Source organism: Pristiophorus japonicus, chromosome 1 (genome assembly GCF_044704955.1).
Source record: "Pristiophorus japonicus isolate sPriJap1 chromosome 1, sPriJap1.hap1, whole genome shotgun sequence".
NCBI classification, from domain to species: Eukaryota; Metazoa; Chordata; class Chondrichthyes; family Pristiophoridae; genus Pristiophorus; species Pristiophorus japonicus.
The window spans coordinates 507,818,937-507,837,756 of NC_091977.1; the positions used below are offsets into that span (position 1 = coordinate 507,818,937).

At 44.8% G+C, this 18,820-nt stretch overlaps 1 pseudogene; it reads left to right on the forward strand.

Moving 5' to 3' along the window:
* Nucleotides 1–18,820, forward strand: part of LOC139271011 (uncharacterized) — an 88,204-nt pseudogene that overhangs the window by 54,347 nt on the left and 15,037 nt on the right.

Consider the following 18,820-nt stretch of genomic DNA (forward strand, 5'->3'; position numbering starts at 1 on the left):
AGACCTGTCTATCACAAAGTTCGATCTGTTCCGTACATGATGAGGGAGAAGGTTGAAATTGAACTTGACAGACTCCAGTGTGAGGGGATCATATCACTGGTCGAGTTTAACGAGTGGGCTAGTCCCATTGTTCCTATGTTGAAGAGTGACGGCACTGTCAGGATTGGGTGGAGACTACAAGGTTACGATTAAACGATTTTCGAAACAGGATCAGTATCCGTTACCGAGGGCTGATGACCTGTTCTCCATGCTAGCTGGTGAAAAGTCGTTCACGAAACTGGATCTGGCGTTGGCCTATATGACACAGGAGCTTGTCGACATTTCGAAGAAACTCACCTGCATCAACACCCATAAAGGACTGTTCGTCTACAACAGGTGTCCTTTTGGGATTCGTTCAGCTGCAGCCATATTTCAGAGGAATATGGAGAGTTTACTGAAGTTCGTTCCTAGAACTGTCATGCTTCATGATGACATTCTGGTCACAGGTCGTGACACTGCTGAACATCTGAACAATCTTGAAGAAGGCCTACAGCGTCTGGCCAAAGTGGGACTCAGGCTGAAACGCTCGAAGTGTGTATTCATGGCACCCGAAGTTGAATTCCTCGGAAGGAAGGTTGCTGCTGATTGCATCAGGCCCACTGACTCGAAAACCGAGGCCATCAAAAATGCACCTAGGCCTCAGAATGTGACGGAGTTGCGTTCGTCCCTTGGGCTACTCAACTACCTTGGTAATTTCTTACCCAGATTGAGCACTTTACTAGAGCCACTGCATGTGTTACTAAGAAAAGGCGACAACTGGGTCTGGGGTGCGTCTCAAGATAGAGCCTTTGAGAAAGCCAAGAATCTGCTCTGTTCAAACAAGTTGCTTGTTCATTATGATCCATGAAAGCGTCTTGTATTGGCCTGTGATGCTTCATCATATGGGGTTGGCTGCTTACTCCAACAAGCAAATGAATCAGACAAGCTACAACCTGTGTATGCTTCGAGAAGTCTGTCTAAAGCAGAAAGAGCTTACAGTATGATAGAGAAGGAAGCTTTGGCCTGTGTGTATGGGGTAAAAAAAAATGGACCAGTATCTGTTTGGTCTTCGTTTTGAACTAGAAATGGATCACAAGCCACTCATTTCATTGCTTGCGGAAAACAAAGGTATTAATACCAATGCATCGTCCCGTATTCAAAGGTGGGCGTTGACATTGTCTGCCTATGATTACATCATCCGTCATAGACCTGGTACTGAGAATTGTACCAATGCACTGAGTCATCTGCCCTTACCCACAACTGAAATGGTGATGCCTCAACCTGCAGATCTACTGTTAGTAATGGATGCTTTTGAGAGTGAAGGAACCCCTGTCACTGCTCAACAATTTAGGATCTGGACCAGCCATGACCCTATTTTATCGGTTGTGAAATGGTGTGTACTCAGTGGTGATTGGTCTGCCATACCTATGGAGATGCGCAAGGAGACCAAACCTTACAACCATCGCAAGGATGAACTGTTCATTCAGCCAGACTGTTTACTGTGGGGTAATCGTGTAATCATGCCGAAGAAAGGTAGAGAAAAATTTGTACGTGAACTTCATAGCACTCATCCTGGTATTGTCATGATGAAGTCCATTGCTAGGGCTCATGTATGGTGGCCTGGAATTGACTCTGATCTGGAATCATGCATGCATCAGTGCAGTACTTGCATGCAGCTAAGTAAAGTACCAGCAGAATCTCCGCTGAGTCTTTGGTCGTGGCATCCAAACCATGGTCGAGGATCCACATTGATTTTGCGGGCCCATTCCTAGGAAAGATGTTTTTTGTCATAGTGGATGCATATTCTAAGTGTGTTATTATGTCATCCAGCACGTCTACAGCTACCATTGAGAGCTTTCGTATCATGTTTGCTACTCATGGTTTGCCTTACATTGTTGTGAGCGATAACGGATCTTGTTTCACAAATCATGAATTCCAGGAGTTCATGAAACTCAATGGCATCAGACATGTGAGATCAGCTCCATTCAAGCCTGCTTCTAATGGTCAAGTAGAGCGTGCCATTCAAATGATGAAGCAAAGTATGACATGTGTTAACTCAGGGTTCACTGCAGAGACGGTTGTCAGTTATAGGTCAAGACCTCATACGCTTACTAGAATTCTTCCTGCTGAATTACTGATAAAGAGAAATCTCAAGACCAGGCTTTACTTGTTCATCCTGATTTGAATGATCGTGTTGAAAACAGACGTCAAAGTCAGCAATGGTGTCATGATCATGTTGCCGTGTCACGTGACACCTCAGTCAATGATCCGGTTTATGTACTGAACTATGGTCAAGATCCAAAGTGGATCGCCGGTACTGTTATAGCCAAGGAGGGTAACAGAGTGTTTACTGTCATGCTCAAGAATGGGCAAACATGCAGGAAACACCTTGACCAGGTTAAACTGCGGCACACGGATGAACTGGAACTGAGTGAGGAAGATACATTCAGTGACCAACCAACCATTGTTCACTCATCAGAGTGTTCTGCTGACATTACTGAACCTTCAGTCTCTGATGTGGTCATGACCACTCCCATCAGATCGGCTACTCAGCCCTCAGTCTCAACGGACTCAGAACGCTCGTCCAGAGCCAAAGTTGAACTGAAACGATCAACTCGTGAGAGGAAAGCCCCAGATCATCTTAATTTGTAAAAAGACTGTTGTTAAGATTTTAAAAGGGGGATGTTGTTATGTATTAATACTTGGGGGGTCACCAGACACCAGAGGCCACCGCGGTCAAAGATCATCGGGCTGTGCGCATGTGGCATGTGTGTTTGGTCACCTGTATATAAGCTGTGTGTCTTTATCAAGCTGGCACTCTTGGGCTGGAATAAAGATGGATCAGTTTGCACCTGAGTGAGTTTACAATAACCAGACTCTTGAGTCATTGCATTGTGATCATTTAGATTTTATTGATTTATGCTATGCAATGTCAGCTGTGGCTCAGTGGGTAGCCCACTGGCCTCTGAGTCAGAAGGTTGTGGGTTCAAGTCAGGCTCCAGGAGCTTGAGAACAAAAAAAATCTAAACTGACAGTGCTAAGGGAGCGTGGCACTGTTGGAGGTGCTGTCTTTCGGATGAGGTATTAAACTGAGGCCCCGTGAAGTATCATTCACCTCTTTGGAACAATGTTGTGTACAATTCCGAACCTTGTGATGGGACAAACTGTATGGAAGGTGTAGTTAAATAAAAGTAGATGTTTGCTCACTGTGTTTTATCAGCCCTGATATTTCTGCAATTACTAAAAGCGTGGGCGTACACATTACGTGAATACATCCATGCTTTTGCCTTTGGGGCTGCTGCAATGTGAGCAGAAAGGTCAGTAGTTTCCCAACCAATGGTGGAATGAAAGCTAGTGTGCAGCTGAGTACAATTAGGATCAGGGTTAGAGGCAGTGCATGCAGCTTCCACATTTATTTAATGGAGCTGGTCATCTACCAAAAATAAAACACAAAAAGTGTGAAGAACACTCATTTTGGACAGCACAGAGCCAGTGGGCAAGCACTGCAGGTTAAGGCAGGAAAGCCAGAGTAGGGAAAGAGTGCATTTCTGGTAGCACAGCAAGGCCACAGTGTGCCGAAAATTCCGCCCGTGCTAGGTCTGTACGAAGGGCGCACGGGACCCAACGAGGCCTCGCAAAAGCCATTTTTCGGGGCGAGATGCACATGAGCCGAAAACCGGCTTTTCCGATCCCCTCCGCATCTCCGGAGAAGGACAACCACGCGGGAGAGATTGGTCTATTTGCCCAATATGCCCAACAATCCCTTCAAACTTTTACGCCTGGTAAAAGCAGGCTTATAGCTTACTTTTGCCGGGGTAAGAGTTTTAAAACACATCAAAATTTAATTTAATCATACATTTGTATAGTAAAATCCCTGTCCATTAGGTAAGTTTATTTTTAACCCTATTAAAACACGTTAAAAACATTTCCAAAAAATATATATTTTTTCTAAAATACTTAATTACATTTAATTTCATTTAATTTTAAATATGTGAGGTGTTTTTTTTAATTTATTATGCTGTGTTTCTTGTTTTAGGAAGGTTTTCTCATTGATAGTAATGGGAAATCGCACAAACAGAGATCCCATTTTTATCAATGAGAATACTGCATCGTGATTGGTGGTCCAGGCCCACAAGACTCCAGCATTTCCTTACGTACAACTCCCCGTACTCTGCGTATTGAACGAAGGCCTCTGACTGGAATCGAAGGCGCCTCCAGGTATTTTCGCAAACATTTTTCTGGTCAGAGGCGTTCATCTGAAGGAAGCCTCTGACTGCAATTTCCCCCCCAATTAAGTTATAGTTCGAGAAAAGGCAAGACCCAGGGAGGTGAATCACTGGGAGCCAGAAGAAAGACAAATGCTCAGAAAAGGGGGTGAGTTCATGGAAATTATGGAACCATAGAGCGCGTAAAGGAGGCCATTCAGCCCATCGTGCCTGTGTCAGCTCATTGAAAGAGCGATCCAATTAATACAACTCTCCTGCTTTTTCCCCACAGCCTTGAAAATTTTGCCTTCTCATAAAATATATCCAATTCCAAATATTGAGTTAAAGCCCTGGGGGAAGGGTAAGGAAAGCATTTTGAAGTCGAAATTTAATACTGTAAGACTCAGAACTTTATTGATTCAAAGAATTCCATAGGTCAATATTTTATAATTAATTGAAATAGTTCACCAACCTCATCACAAATTATGACACAATATGGGTTACTATTAAATTTTTCACTTCAACATGTAGCATGAGCAAGTATTAGGAAAATATTTGGATTTTGCGATGAACTAGATTACTAATTAATAGATGCTACTATTTCACTGGATCCGACATCTTCAACCAAGAATAAAAGACTGAAATGTTAAACCAAAAGAAATCTATACTGAAAATGAATCTTTCAAAGAAACAAAGTCCTTTAACCTGTAGATTGGATTCAAATTTACGAACATAGGAACAGCAGGAATAGGTCATTCAGCCCCTCAAGCGTGTTCCGCCATTCAATAAGATCATGGCTGATCTGTCATCTAACTCCAGATACCCGCCTTTGACCCAACAAAACCCTCCGATTTAAAATTAGCAATTGACCTCGCATCAATTGTCTTTTGCAGAAGAGAGTTCCAAACTTCTATCATCCTTTATGTGTAAAATTTGATCAATGCTGGTTCTTCTAATAATCAAATTGATTATTGCTGAATTAATGATTAACCTAATTAATACCCTTAGCATGGAGGGGGTGCGGGCAAATGGGGAAATAATTTGTACCATTCACAAAATAAAGTAAAATGTAATCACAAGATAATTATGAAAGAGGCTGAGAGGTTGTTTCCCCTGGTTGGAGTGTCCAGAACAAGGGGGCAAGTCTCAGGATAAGGGGTCGGTCATTTAAGACAAAGATGAGGAGGAACTTCTTCACTCAAAGGGTTGTGAATCTTTGGAATTCTCTGATCTGGAGGGCAGTGGATGCTGAGTCTCTGAGTATATTCAAGGCTGAGTTAGATAGATTTTTGGTGTCTAAGGCGGGATAGTGGAGTTGAGGTCGATGATCAGCCATGATCTTATTGAATGGCGGAGCAGGCTCGAGGGGCCGTATTTCTCCTATTTCTTATGTTCTTATGAATGAAGGTGGCAATTTGGCCACAATTATTTCACCCATCTGGAAATATCCTAAAGTCTTCCTTGTAGTTCAGTGAGTCGAACTGGAAATAATACTCAAACTGTGGTCTGACTAGTGTATTATACAGCATGAGTATGATTTCCTCTGACTTGCACTCTGCTATTTCGTCCGGGATTTGAATTTGCTTTTTTTCATTGCTGCTCTGCATTGGCTGAAAATATTGATCATTGGCCTAGAAATTGCGATCGGATGAGTACGTCTGCGACTCACGAAACAATTGCGAAATTACCTCTTACCATCCAGGCTGCGAAAAGTTGTGGTCTCAGGCCTCAAGGATGGCAGCGTAATGGCCCATGGATCCCAGGGATGCAGGTGGTTCGGAAGTGTACCAAGGATCACGTGGTTCCAGTCCTCCAATGAATTAGGAGAATTCTATTGCAATCATTAATCAAGGGAATCCCCTAATGATATAAGAACATAAGAAATAGGAGCAGGAGTAGGCCATTTGGCCCTCGAGCCTGCTCCGCCATTCACTAAAATCATGGCTGATCTGATCCTGGACTCAACTCCACTTCCCCATAACCCTTTATTCCCTTAGCACTTAAAAATCTGTCTATCTCCACCTTAAATATATTCAAAGACCCAGCCTCCACAGCTCTCTGGGCAGAGAATTCCACAGATTTACAACCCTCTGAGAGAAGAAATTCCTCCTCCACACAATAATGGGCGGCCCCTTATTCTGAGATTATGACCCCTAATTCTAGTTTCCCCTACAAGTGGAAATATCCTCACTGCATCCACCTTGTCGAGCCCCCTCATTATCTTATATGTTTCGATAAGATTACCTCTCATTCTTCTGAACTTCAATGTGTATAGGCCCAACCTACTCAACCTATCTTCATAAGTCAACCCCCTCATCTCTGAACATTCTCTGAACAGCCTCCAATGTAAGTATATCCTTTCTTAAGTACGGAGACCAAAACTGTACGCATATGTAATGGAATCCCGAAATGTAAAAATTATACAATTAACAGAATTTTAATTTTAATCATAATTACCTTCATTCCACCAAACTCAATAAAAAATTTAATTTTTTTGATAATTGCACACATCATTAAAACTAATCTGGGCCAATATTTGCATAAACTAATTTAATAAAGTGTGTGTGCATAATTTTGGATATGTAAATGTTTAATTTAAGCCTTAGCTATCCCCTTATGCTGATGCACACAAGCCCAATGCCTGCTTGCATCAACCTTAAAACTTGTGTGGCCAATTGCTGGCCAGTCGCTGGGCAAATAGCCCAACTGTGCGCCAGTGATTGGTTTGTGTTAGTCCCCGTGAATGACCTGTCACCGTGTACATTTACAGGCCACAAGTTCCAGATTTTGTGCATGCAAAGGGATTATGACAGAATGCTCTGAGAGTACGCCGTCACAGACACTGCAATTTCAGGACCAAGCTGAAGTGTTAAAAATCTGAATACCGACCAGAACCTGCCTCCAACCTGCAGATTTCTGGTTTTAATGGAAGCCAACCCGCTACCAGTAGGTGGGTCATGTATTTAAATATTATAATGAGGCTGGAAGCCTCTAATTTAACCTCCATTTCGAAGTTAACTTTAGCTGGTTATGTTTTGAAGGCAAGGACTATTGGACACTGGAGGTAAGTGCCTTTACACTTCAGTGCCTTCTGGATCCAGCGTCCCTACCTAACCCACCCCCAGTGATCGGAAATCCCCTCACGAGGCACCCCCACCCCCCCGCTCCTACTGGCACCCTGTGCTACTCCGGCCTTCGATCTGATACTCCAGTCCCTGATCCCCACCCTCCGACTCCCCCCTTCCCCGCAGCTCAGGCTTCTGATCATTCCCTAAACACCCCCTCCCCTTACTGCTCCCAGCCCCTGATTGTTCCCAAACACCTCACCCCCACCCACCCCGTGCTGATCCTCCAGCCCTCCCCTTGCTCCTCTGGCCAACCCACCGGCCCCATGTGATTCCCTCTCTCCCTCCTCTCTGCAGCCTAGTGCCACAGGCCTATTCACCTGTAGCTAGCCAGCCTCTCAATCTGGCTGGCTACGGGTGGGAAACCAAGATTGCCCATGCAAATCTGACCATGCCATTAGATTCGGCTGGGCCTGTGGAAAACCTGTTCTCCCATGTTTCCTGACTGCTTCGGATTCCCGCATCCCAACCCAACTCCCCCATTAAAATTCGGGCCTATATCTCTTTGAAGTTCATCCTTAGCAATTTCAATACTATTCACAAACAACATCCGTCCACTATTTTTGGCAAAAAATGGAGTTATTATCTGGAATGCACTGCCTGAAAGGATAATGGAAGCAGATTCAATAACAACCTTCAAATGGGAAAAGGAAAAATTTGCTGGGCTGTGAGACTTATTGAATTGTTCTTTCAAAGAGCCAGCACAGGCACAATAGTCAGAATGGCCTCCATCTGTGCTCTATCATTCTATGTGTAGTAACTGACACTTGTCCATATTGGCCCAGAATTTGCAGTAGGAGTCTTCCTGTGGGTGGATGCCTCCGACCGCAAAGATTCCTACAAAAGTACTTGTTAGTCCCGGCTGTTCAGAGACTTGCCGTCCTGGGGCTCTATGCGAAGGTCAGCGTAGGGGCCCACATATTCCCAGGAGCCTATGGCTTTCGTACACATCACTGGGATCACTTGGGCCGGCCCAACCTATCAGAGTAGGGGGATCCCTATTCATACTTATGAGAGTTCTGTTTATAATGCTTTTATCGGTCATAAGAATTTGAAGGACATTCGCTGGGCAGGAGTTGGGCAAATAGCTCAACTCTCCACCCGCAGAGGCCCTATAGTTTCGGATGCGGTATATCTATCAAGAGAATTTTTGACAGACTGCAAGTGCCGGATTTAGGCGCATTCGCTTCGCATGCCAAAACCCGGAACTTGCGGGGAACCCACGGGCGCGTGTGCACCTTGTACGCGCCCGAGGGGAGCGTGAATTCAGGCCCATTACATTTCATGTGTTATTGTTCGTCGCCTGGGCCAATTTGCCTTGCAATGACTGAGCATTGTATTGTACAAATGTTTAACATAGAATCATAGAAATTTACAGCACGGAAAGAGGCCAGTTCGGCCCATCGTATCTGCGTCGGCCAACAAAGAGCTATCCAGCCTAATCCCACCTTCCGGCTCTTGGTCCGTAGCCCTGTAGGTCACGGCACTTCAAGTGTGCATCCAAGTACTTTTTAAATGTGGTGAGGGTTTCTGCCTCTACCACCCTTTCAGGCAGTGAGTTCCAGACCCCTACAACCCTCTGCGTGAAGAAATTTCCCCTCAAATCCCCTCTAAACCTTCTACAATTACTTTAAATCTATGACCCCTTTTTGTTGACCCCTCTGCGAAGGGAAATAGGTCCATCCTATCCACTCTATCTAGGCCCCTCATAATTTTAGACACCTCCATAAGGTCTGCCCTCAGCCTCCTCTGTTCCAAAGAAAACAATCCAAGCCCACAACATGCTCACAACAAATTCCTCTCTCTGCTATTTTATCAGAGGCATTAACTGCTGAGAGACAGAATAAAGTACTAAATAAATGTCAGTTCTTTTTCTGTGCTGAACATACACAATTCTACAAAGGCTTTCTCCACTTGCATCTTCATTATATTGAAATCAAGACTCCTCCAGAAGTCTGACTCGAAGACATTCTTTCCCATAGCCTCAAAGGTATGAAAATCCTTATCTCCCTCAGTTTTCCCTACATCCTACAGGATTTTAAACTCAAGAGTGGCATTATCAGACATCATCTTACTCCCAACCTTTTCAACTTTGTTAATGTTCTGCTGTGGACCTTGGCCCTTCGCAAGTTCCTCACTTAAATTTATCCCTGGTTCAGTACAGTCAGGCCCTGTAATGCTAATAATACTGCTGTGGCAATGATTTGTTTTCCATATTGCACAGGACCACCCTTAATCTGGCCGGCTGGCCCTCAGCTGAGTTGCAATGGGAAGTATTCGGACCAGCACCGTGACCAGCATCATTGTGTGCAGGATATAACAATCAGTTGGCAATAATGAAATTCCACAGCTGTGGTCCTGTTGAACGGTCGAAGGAACATTTAGGATTACTGGAATATTGACTGAGATGTAGGCTTGGGGCCTCTGGCAGATGAAGAAAGATGACATTGACCTATGTGAAGCTCAAGAAATGTAGTTAATAGCTGTTTCTTAATCCAATCATTTTAATCATTTAAAACTTTTAGTATTTTTTTCCTTTTTAGAGGTCACTTTTCTTTAGCTGCTTTTATGGTTTGGCTAAAATCAGCAGGGAGAAATTGCCACATGGCCATGCAAGCTGGCTATTGGAAGCAAAGAATAGGTAAGGCAGATACATGCTTTTATGGGGCATGATGGAATTGAAACTGAAATTTGGATGGTTTAATCGTGGTCAGTGAGCTTCCACATTCTGTGAAAGCAGAAGTAAACCACATCCCTCAGGAGGTCCCAAAGTGCTTCACGTACAATTAGTTACTTTGATGTGCGGTCATGTTGCATGTGAAGAAAGCAGTCCGCTTGATTGGCATTCCATCCATCGGCTTAAACATCCACTCCCTTCACTACCAATGTACCATTGCTGCAGTGTGTGCTATCTACAGGATAAACTGCAACAAGTTGCCAAGCATTCTTCAGCAGCATCTCCCAAACACGTGAGCTCCACCAGCTAGAAGGACAAAGGCGCATGGGAGCACCACCATCTCCAGGTTCTCCAAGTCACATTAACTTTGATGCATATCACTGTTTCCTAATCATCACTGGATCATAATCCTAGACTTCCCTACCTAACAGCATTGTGGGAGTGCCTTCATCACATGGACTTAAGTATTCAAGAAGAAGACCAATGATCACCTTTTCAAGGGCAACGAGAGATGGGCAATAAATACCAGCTTTGCCAATGATGCATCATATCCTGAGAATTAATTAAAACAAAATTGTCTGGGTTCTGGTTAACTGTGAGCTTTGACGCACTTGGCAAATGTAATATCCCAACAGAGCATTTCATGCAACAAACTCCACCACATCGACATTCTTTTCTAATGCTTAATGTAATTGATGGAATTGAAGTTGGGAGTCCCCATGAAACAAAGTGTGCAATAAATGAACGGCAGCTAGCTGCCTCGGGCTTCAGCATTGCCTCAGTGAAATGAATTCAAGGTGCACTTCAAGAACAAAAGAGTAAATTCCATGAAGTAAATTCCAAGCAAGGAAGCCACACTTGAAGGGAGGACAAGTCAAAGATAGGGCAACAAATCATTGTGATTCCAGCAGGACGCCATGCTCATAGGAAGCACGGGATTGTGGTATCTCAGCTGCAGCTTGGGCACTCTTCAACTCTCTGCTCTGCAAACGTCTCTCCGATTGTCTGCTGGATATTCCCATTCCCAGATATCCCCATCCCCATTCTGTTGCAGCCTTCTCTATTTCGGAACCATTCATCCTCGTTGTCCTTTCCAATGCCTTGTCACATGCCTGACTAATAACTTCTGTACATATAAAATTCAGATATAATTGCAGCACTTGCTATTTTAATTCAGATTTCCAGCACTTATTGTCTTTTTTTTATCACCGCAACTGGCTCCAAATTGCCAAAGTATTCCTGAGGCATGTTAGAAGTAAATGGCCCAAAGTAGATTAACAAATCCAATTCATCAGGGATGTGATGAAAAGATTTTTTAAAGACAAAACAAGAAGGCAAACGGTTTTATCCCTGGTATAAGTTGCATTTCATAAGAACATAAGAAATAGGAGCAGGAGTAGGCCACTTGGCCCCTTGAGCCTGCTCCAGCTTTCAATAAGATCATGGCTGATCTGATCCTGGCCTCAACTCCACTTTCCTGCCCACTCCTCATAACCCTTCACTCCCATTAATTGATCCCAGCTGGTGTGATAGTAGAGGCACTGCAGTTGGTGTCAGCACTTCAGGCTTTGCGATGAAAGAATAAAATAACTCACTGTCCCCACTCCTGACTGCTATCTGGCAGCTCCTGCTGGAAGTGGGGATGTCAGGTCAGCAAGGGATTCAGTTAGGAACAGGAGGAGACCATTCAGATACTGGAGCCTGTTAGAATCATAGAATGATACACCACAGAAGGACGCCATTCGGCCCGTCGAACCCATGCCTCGGCGGGCCAAAGAGCATTTCAGCTAATCCCCCTCCCCCGCCCTTACAACAGTGACTACACTCCAAAAGTACATAATTGGCTGTAAAGCGCTTTGGGATGTCCAGTGGACATGAAAAGTGCTGTATAAATGCAAATCTTTCTTTCTACCTTTCTTTCCCCATAACCCTGCAATATTTTTTCCTTCAGGTACTTATCCAATTCCCTTTTGAAAGCCACAATTGAATCTGCCTCCAATACTCCTTCGGCCAGTGAATTCCAGATCCAAACCACTCACTGCGTAAAAAAAAGATTTTCCTCATGTTTCGCCATTCAATTAAATCATGGCTGATCTGTACTTTAACTCCATCTACCCGCCTTGGTCCCATAGCCCTAAATACACTTGCTTGACAGAAATCTATCAATTTCAGTTTTGGAATTTTTAATTGACCGAGCCTAAACTGCTTTTTGGGGGAGATAATTCCAGATTTTCACGACCTTTTTGTGGGAAGAAGTGCTTCCTGACATCACACCTGAACGCCCTGGCTCTAAGTTTAAGGTTATGCTTCCTTCAGATCAGCTGTGATCCTTCGAGAGCTCAATAGCCAAAATGTATAAACTGAGGCTACGACATAAAAAGTAGCCACTTGAACAAAGTACAAGCAGGTGACCAGTGCCGTGGAACGAGAGCCAACAAAACAAAACTTCAGGCGATGAGGGAGAAAGTTGAGGCACAACTCTTTTGTTGAAACAAAAATAAAGATTAACTCAAGAGCCCCCTCATATAAAAAGGGGTGAGACACTCCAAACACTTTTCAGTGCCCTTTTTTTTTTTGTTTGTTTTTCTTGTGGTTTTTTTTGTGGTTTTTTTTGGGCTCCAAGAGGCAAATTATACAAGTGCCCCCTGCCTCGGGGGACACTAAAACCGGCAATAAAACAAATTAAACTTTAAAACATATAAAATCAAATTAAAATTTGGTTGCCGGGGGTGATGATGCACTCCAGTCTCTCCGGCGCCCACCTCTCACGGAAGGCCGCGAGCATACTGGTGGACACCGCGTGCTCCATCTCAAGGACACCCTTGATTGGATGTAAGCACAGAAGAGAGGCAGGCAGTCAGGATGAATGACCCCCTCGACCGCCCGCTGCCTGGACCGGCTGATGGCACCCTTGGCCATGCCCAGGAGCAGTCCTACGAGGAGGCCCTCGAAACCTACCCGCTCCCCTCCGCACAGGGTGTCCAAAGATCAGGAGTGTGGGACTGAAGTGCAAACAGAAATTGAGGAGCAGCCCCTTTAAATAATGGAACAGAGGATGCAACCTCGTACATTCAATAAAAACATGGAACACGGACTCTTCCAGACCACAGAAATTTCAGGCGGCCTGGGAGCCTGTGAACCGACTTAGAAATTTGTTGCACGGGACTGCTCCATGCATCACCCTCCAGGCCAAGTCCCCGATAAATAGTGGGAGGACTCCCATGTAGAGTGCACTCCATCGGGGACCCCCGCCTCCTCCGGATGGCAAGATAGTACGCCATGGCGTGTCCGGATGGTAGACGAGGATGGCAAGGTTGATAGTGTGCAGGAGCAGCCCGTACAGGAAACCCCTCAGCGCAGAAGTTGAGGCACAACTCTTTTGATAGGAGACAAAATTAACCAGTTAAATCAAGTGCCCCCAATCTGGGGGATACTCCAAACATTTTTCAAGGACCTTTTTTTTGGGTTTTTTTGTATTTTTTGTAGTTTTTTTTGTTTTTTGGGTTTTTTTTGGCACTAAAATCATAATTTTTACAAGTGTCCCCTATAAAAGAGGAGGGGGACACTAAAACCGGCAATTAAAATAAATTAAACTTTAAAACATATAAAATCAAATTAAAATTTGGTTGCCGGGGGTAATAATGCACTCCAGTCCCTCCGGTGCCCACCTCTCGCGGAAGGCCGCGAGCGTACCGGTGGACACCGCGTGCTCCATCTCTAAAAACACCCTGGCGCGGATGTACGCACGGAAGAGAGGCAGGCAGTCGGGCTGAACGATCCCCTTGACCACCCGCTGCCTGGACCGGCTGATGGCCCCTTTGGCCATGCCCAGGAGCAGTCCTACGAGGAGGCCCTCGGACCTACCCGCTCCCCTCCGCACAGGGTGCCCAAAGATCAGGAGTGTGGGACTGAAGTGCAGCCAGGAATTGAGGAGCATCCCCTTTAAATAATGGAACAGGGGCTGCAATCTCGTATATTCAATAAAAACGTGGAACACGGACTCTTCCAGACCGCAGAAATTGCAGGCGGCCTGGGAGCCCGTGAACCGGCTTAAAAATTTGTTGCATGGCACTGTTCCATGCACCACCCTCCAGGCCAAGTCCCCAATAAATAGTGGGAGGACTCCCACGTAGAGTGCACTCCATCGGGGACTCCCGCCTCCTCCGGACGGCAAGATGGTACGCCATGGCGTGTCCGGACGGCAGACGAGGATGGCAAAGTTGAGAGTGTGCAGGAGCAGCCCGTACAGGAAACCCCTCCGCGCAGAAGTTGAGGCACAACTCTTTTGGGGACATAAAATAAACATTAGTTCAAGTGCCCACCAATCTGGGGGACACTCCAGACATTTTTCAACTGCCCTTTTTTTTTAATGTTTTTTGTTTTTTTTGAGGGGTTTTTTGTGTTTTTTTTAATGATTTTTTTGGGGGCATTAAAACCATATATTTTACAAGTGCCCCCTATAAAAGGGGAGGGGGACACTAAAACCGGCAATTAAAACAAATTAAACTTTAAAACATATAAAATCAAATTAAAATTTGGTTGCCGGGCGTGATGATGCACTCCAGTCCCTCCGACGCCCACCTCTCGCGGAAGGCCGCGAGCGTACCGGTGGACACCACGTGCTCCATCTCCAAGGACACCCTGGCGCGGATGTACGCACGGAAGAGAGGCAGGCAGTCAGGTTGAACGACCCCCTCGACCGCCCGCTGCCTGGACCGGCTGATGGCACCCTTGGCCGTGCCCAGGAGCAGTCCTACGAGGACGCCCTCGGACCTACCCGCTCCCCTCCGCACAGGGTGCCCAAAGATCAGGAGTGTGGGACTGAAGTGCAACCAGAAATTGAGGAGCAGCCCCTTTAAATAATGGAACAGGGGCTGCAACCTCGCACATTCTATAAAAACATGGAACACGGACTCTTCCAGACCGCAGAAATTGCAGGCGGCCTGGGAGCCCGTGAACCGACTTAAAAATTTATTGCACGGGACTGCTCCGTGCACCACCCTCCAGGCCAAGTCCCCGATAAATAGTGGGAGGACTCCCATGTAGAGTGCACTCCATCGGGGACCCCCGCCTCCTCCGGACGGCAAGATGGTATGCCATGGCGTGTCCGGACAGCAGACGAGGATGGCAAAGTTGAGAGTGTGCAGGAGCAGCTCGTACAGGAAACTCCTCCGCGCGGAAGCTGAGGCACAAAGCGGGTCTTTTTTAATTCAGGTGGCATAATTGACAATGTAATCACCAGACATGAAATCGACAGAGCTAATGCATTTCAGCTGCAAAATGTTGACATCTGACCTTTGAGTCTTTCTGTGCCCAATAAAGTCACACCAGATGGATTAAAGTTGTTGCTATCCAGAGACATTTTTCTGCATTGATGCGGATTCTGCACTTCCAATTCAACAAAACGCTCTCAGCAAAAAACCAACACAATGGTGTCTGCTGCCCATCTGCTCATACAAGTGTGTCCAGCCACGAACCGAATCATATGAGTTGCATTCTGGGATGTAAACAAGAAATACCGTTCTTACATAGTTGCAAATGATCTTGTGATTGCCGTGCACAGACAATTAAATAAATAAGATCTCCCCATATTACTCATGTCAAGAGGTGTTTTTTTTTCCCTTCTGTCTCATTGAGATTAAGCACATTCATCAACAAACGATACCAGGGATTACTTTTAGCTGAGAATTCATTCTCCTGTACTGTGTTTGCTTTGCAGATGCCGAGGGAGAGCTTGGTCACCCTGCAGCATAAATTACGCAGCCAACTCCTTTCATTTATTTGACATATATCATCTGTTTAATCAGGGTGACATCATTTGATAGGATACAAATAGCCCTTGTAGCTTGTTCTAGTAGCTTGCTGTTCACTTTCAGGGACCAAAGCCCTGGGTATGCTGTGCAGCTCATTTTGCGATTTTATTTAATTTAATATCTATGTCAATGTGTGTGCCCATTTGAACCAAACTGTCAGAAAATCCTTTAACAAATTGCAATATGGACACAGGATAAAGTACAACAGGACTGTGTTATAAAACCTTTATTTATGCACTTTAAAAAAAATAGTAAAGAAAAATAAACCAGCACACTCCAAAGCAGAATAAAAATGTAATCACAGAAATACCTGCCATCTAAATCATTGGAGATTGAAGATTTTTAGTGAATGAAATTGACTAACTGGACCGAAATGGACAAAGGAGCAGGGAAGTTATCCCTGGTGCCTGAGAGGGCAGATGGGGCCTCGGTTTAACGTCGCATCTAAGAGACGGCATCTCCGACAGTGCAGCACTCCCTCAGCACTGCATTGTAGTGTCAGCCTAGATTTATGTGCTCAAGTTCCTGGAATAAAGCTTTCCTTCACCATGTGAAGCACTCAATGATCTCTCTCGACACGAGGTGTGCGATAGAAATGTAAGTTGCTCTATGGGACTTGCTACTTTAGTATTGCTCCATGTCACTTGTATTTACCATGAAAAGGGCACCTGGAACTTGCTGCTGTATCCCTTTCCCTCTACTGATCTCACTTGCTGAAAAGACTAAGCAGCATCATACAAAGACCTCTGCTCCTTACATTGGAAATGTCAGGCTTTGTAATTGAATATTTCCTTTGTCTTTCCTTCAGAGAGGCTGTAAACACTTTCTGTGAGCCAGTGTCAGACTTGACCGTTAGTCAGAAGGTTGTGGGTCCAAGCTCCACTCCAGAGAACTTGAGAACATTCGCGAGGCTGACACATCAGTGTAGTGCTGAGGGAGTGCAGTGCTGAGGGAGTGCTGTGCTGTTGGGGGTGTCAGTGTTTTGGATGAGAAGTTAAACAATGGTCCCCTCTGCCCTCTCGAATGGATGCAAAAGATACGTGTGGCGCCTTTTAAAGAAGAGTGGGGGCGGGGTGGGGGCGGGGTTCTCACACTGTTCTGGGCGATGTTCATTCCAAAAACTGATCATCTGCTCATTTATCTCTTTGCTGTTTCTGAGATTATGCTGTGTGCATACTGGCTGCCGGGTTTCCCTACATTATTGTCATGACTATACTTCAAAAATACTTCATCGACTGTGGCATAAAAGCAGAAAATGTGGGAAATACTCAGCAGGTCAGGCAGCATCTTTGGAAAGAGAAATAAAGTTAACCTTTCAGCTCGATGACCTTTCATTGACTGTGAATTGCTTTGAGACATCCTGAGGTCATGAACGCCGCTATATAAGAACATAAGAAATAGGAACAGGAGTAGGCCATACGGCCCTTCGAGCCTGCTCCGCCACTCAATAAGATCTTCGGCTGATCTTCGATCTTAACTCCATTTTCCCACCCGATCCCCATATCCCTTGATTCCCCTGGAGTCCAAAATAAATGCAATATTTTCTTTCTCTATCTTCTATGTTTCTTTGTTAAATTATTTTCAAATGAATGTTGGGAATGAACTTCTGTCCACTTGCTTGTGATAAGAACATAAGAAATAGGAACAGGAGTAGGCCCCTCGAGCCTGCTCCGCCATTCAGTAAGATCATGGCTGATCTGATCATGGACTCAGCTCCACTTCCCCGCCCACTCCCTATAACCCCTTATCATTTAAGAAACTGTCTATTTCGGTCTTAAATTTATTCAATGTCCCAGCTTCCACAGCTCTCTGAGGCAGCGAAAACCAAAGATTTACAACCCTCTGAGAGAAGAAATTTCTCCTCATCTCAGTTTTAAATGGTCGGCCCCTTATTCTAAGATCGTGCCCTCTAGTTCTAGTCTCCCCCATCAGTGGAAACATCCTCTTTGCATCTACCTTGCCAAGCCCTCTCATAATCTTATATGTTTTGATAAGATCACCTCTCATTCTTCTGAATTCCAATGAGTAGAGGCCCAACCTACTCAACTTTTCCTCATAAGTCAACCCGCTCATCCCCGGAATCAACCGAGTGAACCTTCTCTGAGCTGCCTCCAAAGCAAGTATATCCTTTCATAAATATGGAAACCAAAACTGCACACATTATTCCAGGTGTGGCGTCACCAATACCTTGTATAGCTGTAGTAAAACTTTCTTGTTTTTATACTCCATCCTCTTTGCAATAAAGGCCAAGATACCATTGGCCTTCCTGATCACTTGCTGTACCTGCATGCTATCCTTTTGTCCCCTAGTTTTAGTTTCCCCTATGAGTGGAAATATCCTCTCTGCATCTACCTTGTCGAGCCCCCTCATTATCTTATATGTTTCAATAAGATCACCTCTCATTCTTCTGCCCAGCTCTGCGTCTTGTTCCTTTCTCAGTGCTCGATCGTCACTTCTTTGGTTGCTTCCTGTGTCTTTTTGCCCCTGCTCCTTCTTTACATGGTCTTTTGCAACCTCTTTTGCCGCTCTCAATTCTTTTGCTTAATTTCAGAGCGAGTATTTTTGTCAACGTGCAGCGCTTTGACAGAGGGCTTTCAAAGCCTTTGAAAAAAAATGATTTGATTCTTACACTGTTCTGCAGTGCTGCCTCCTCTCATTGACCCCTTTGAATACTGCCCCAGGATAGCGTAAAGGATCTAAATCTCAGCAATTTAATATTTGTTGGTATCTCTGATACTTTAAAATGATTGGATGTGGCAGAAAAATCAATTGGATTAATGGGAGTGGGGTGGGAGGGGTCTTTCAACCTACAATCTAAGCTTGTCACAGGGCAGAGAAAGAAAATGATGGAGTAAAATCACAGATCAGCCATGATCTCATTGAATGGCGGAAGAGGCTTGAGGGGCTAAACGGCCTACTCCTGATGTTCCTAGCTGCACAGCAGGAGGGAAAAACAGAAAGTTTGAGAGGAGAGGAGTTAAA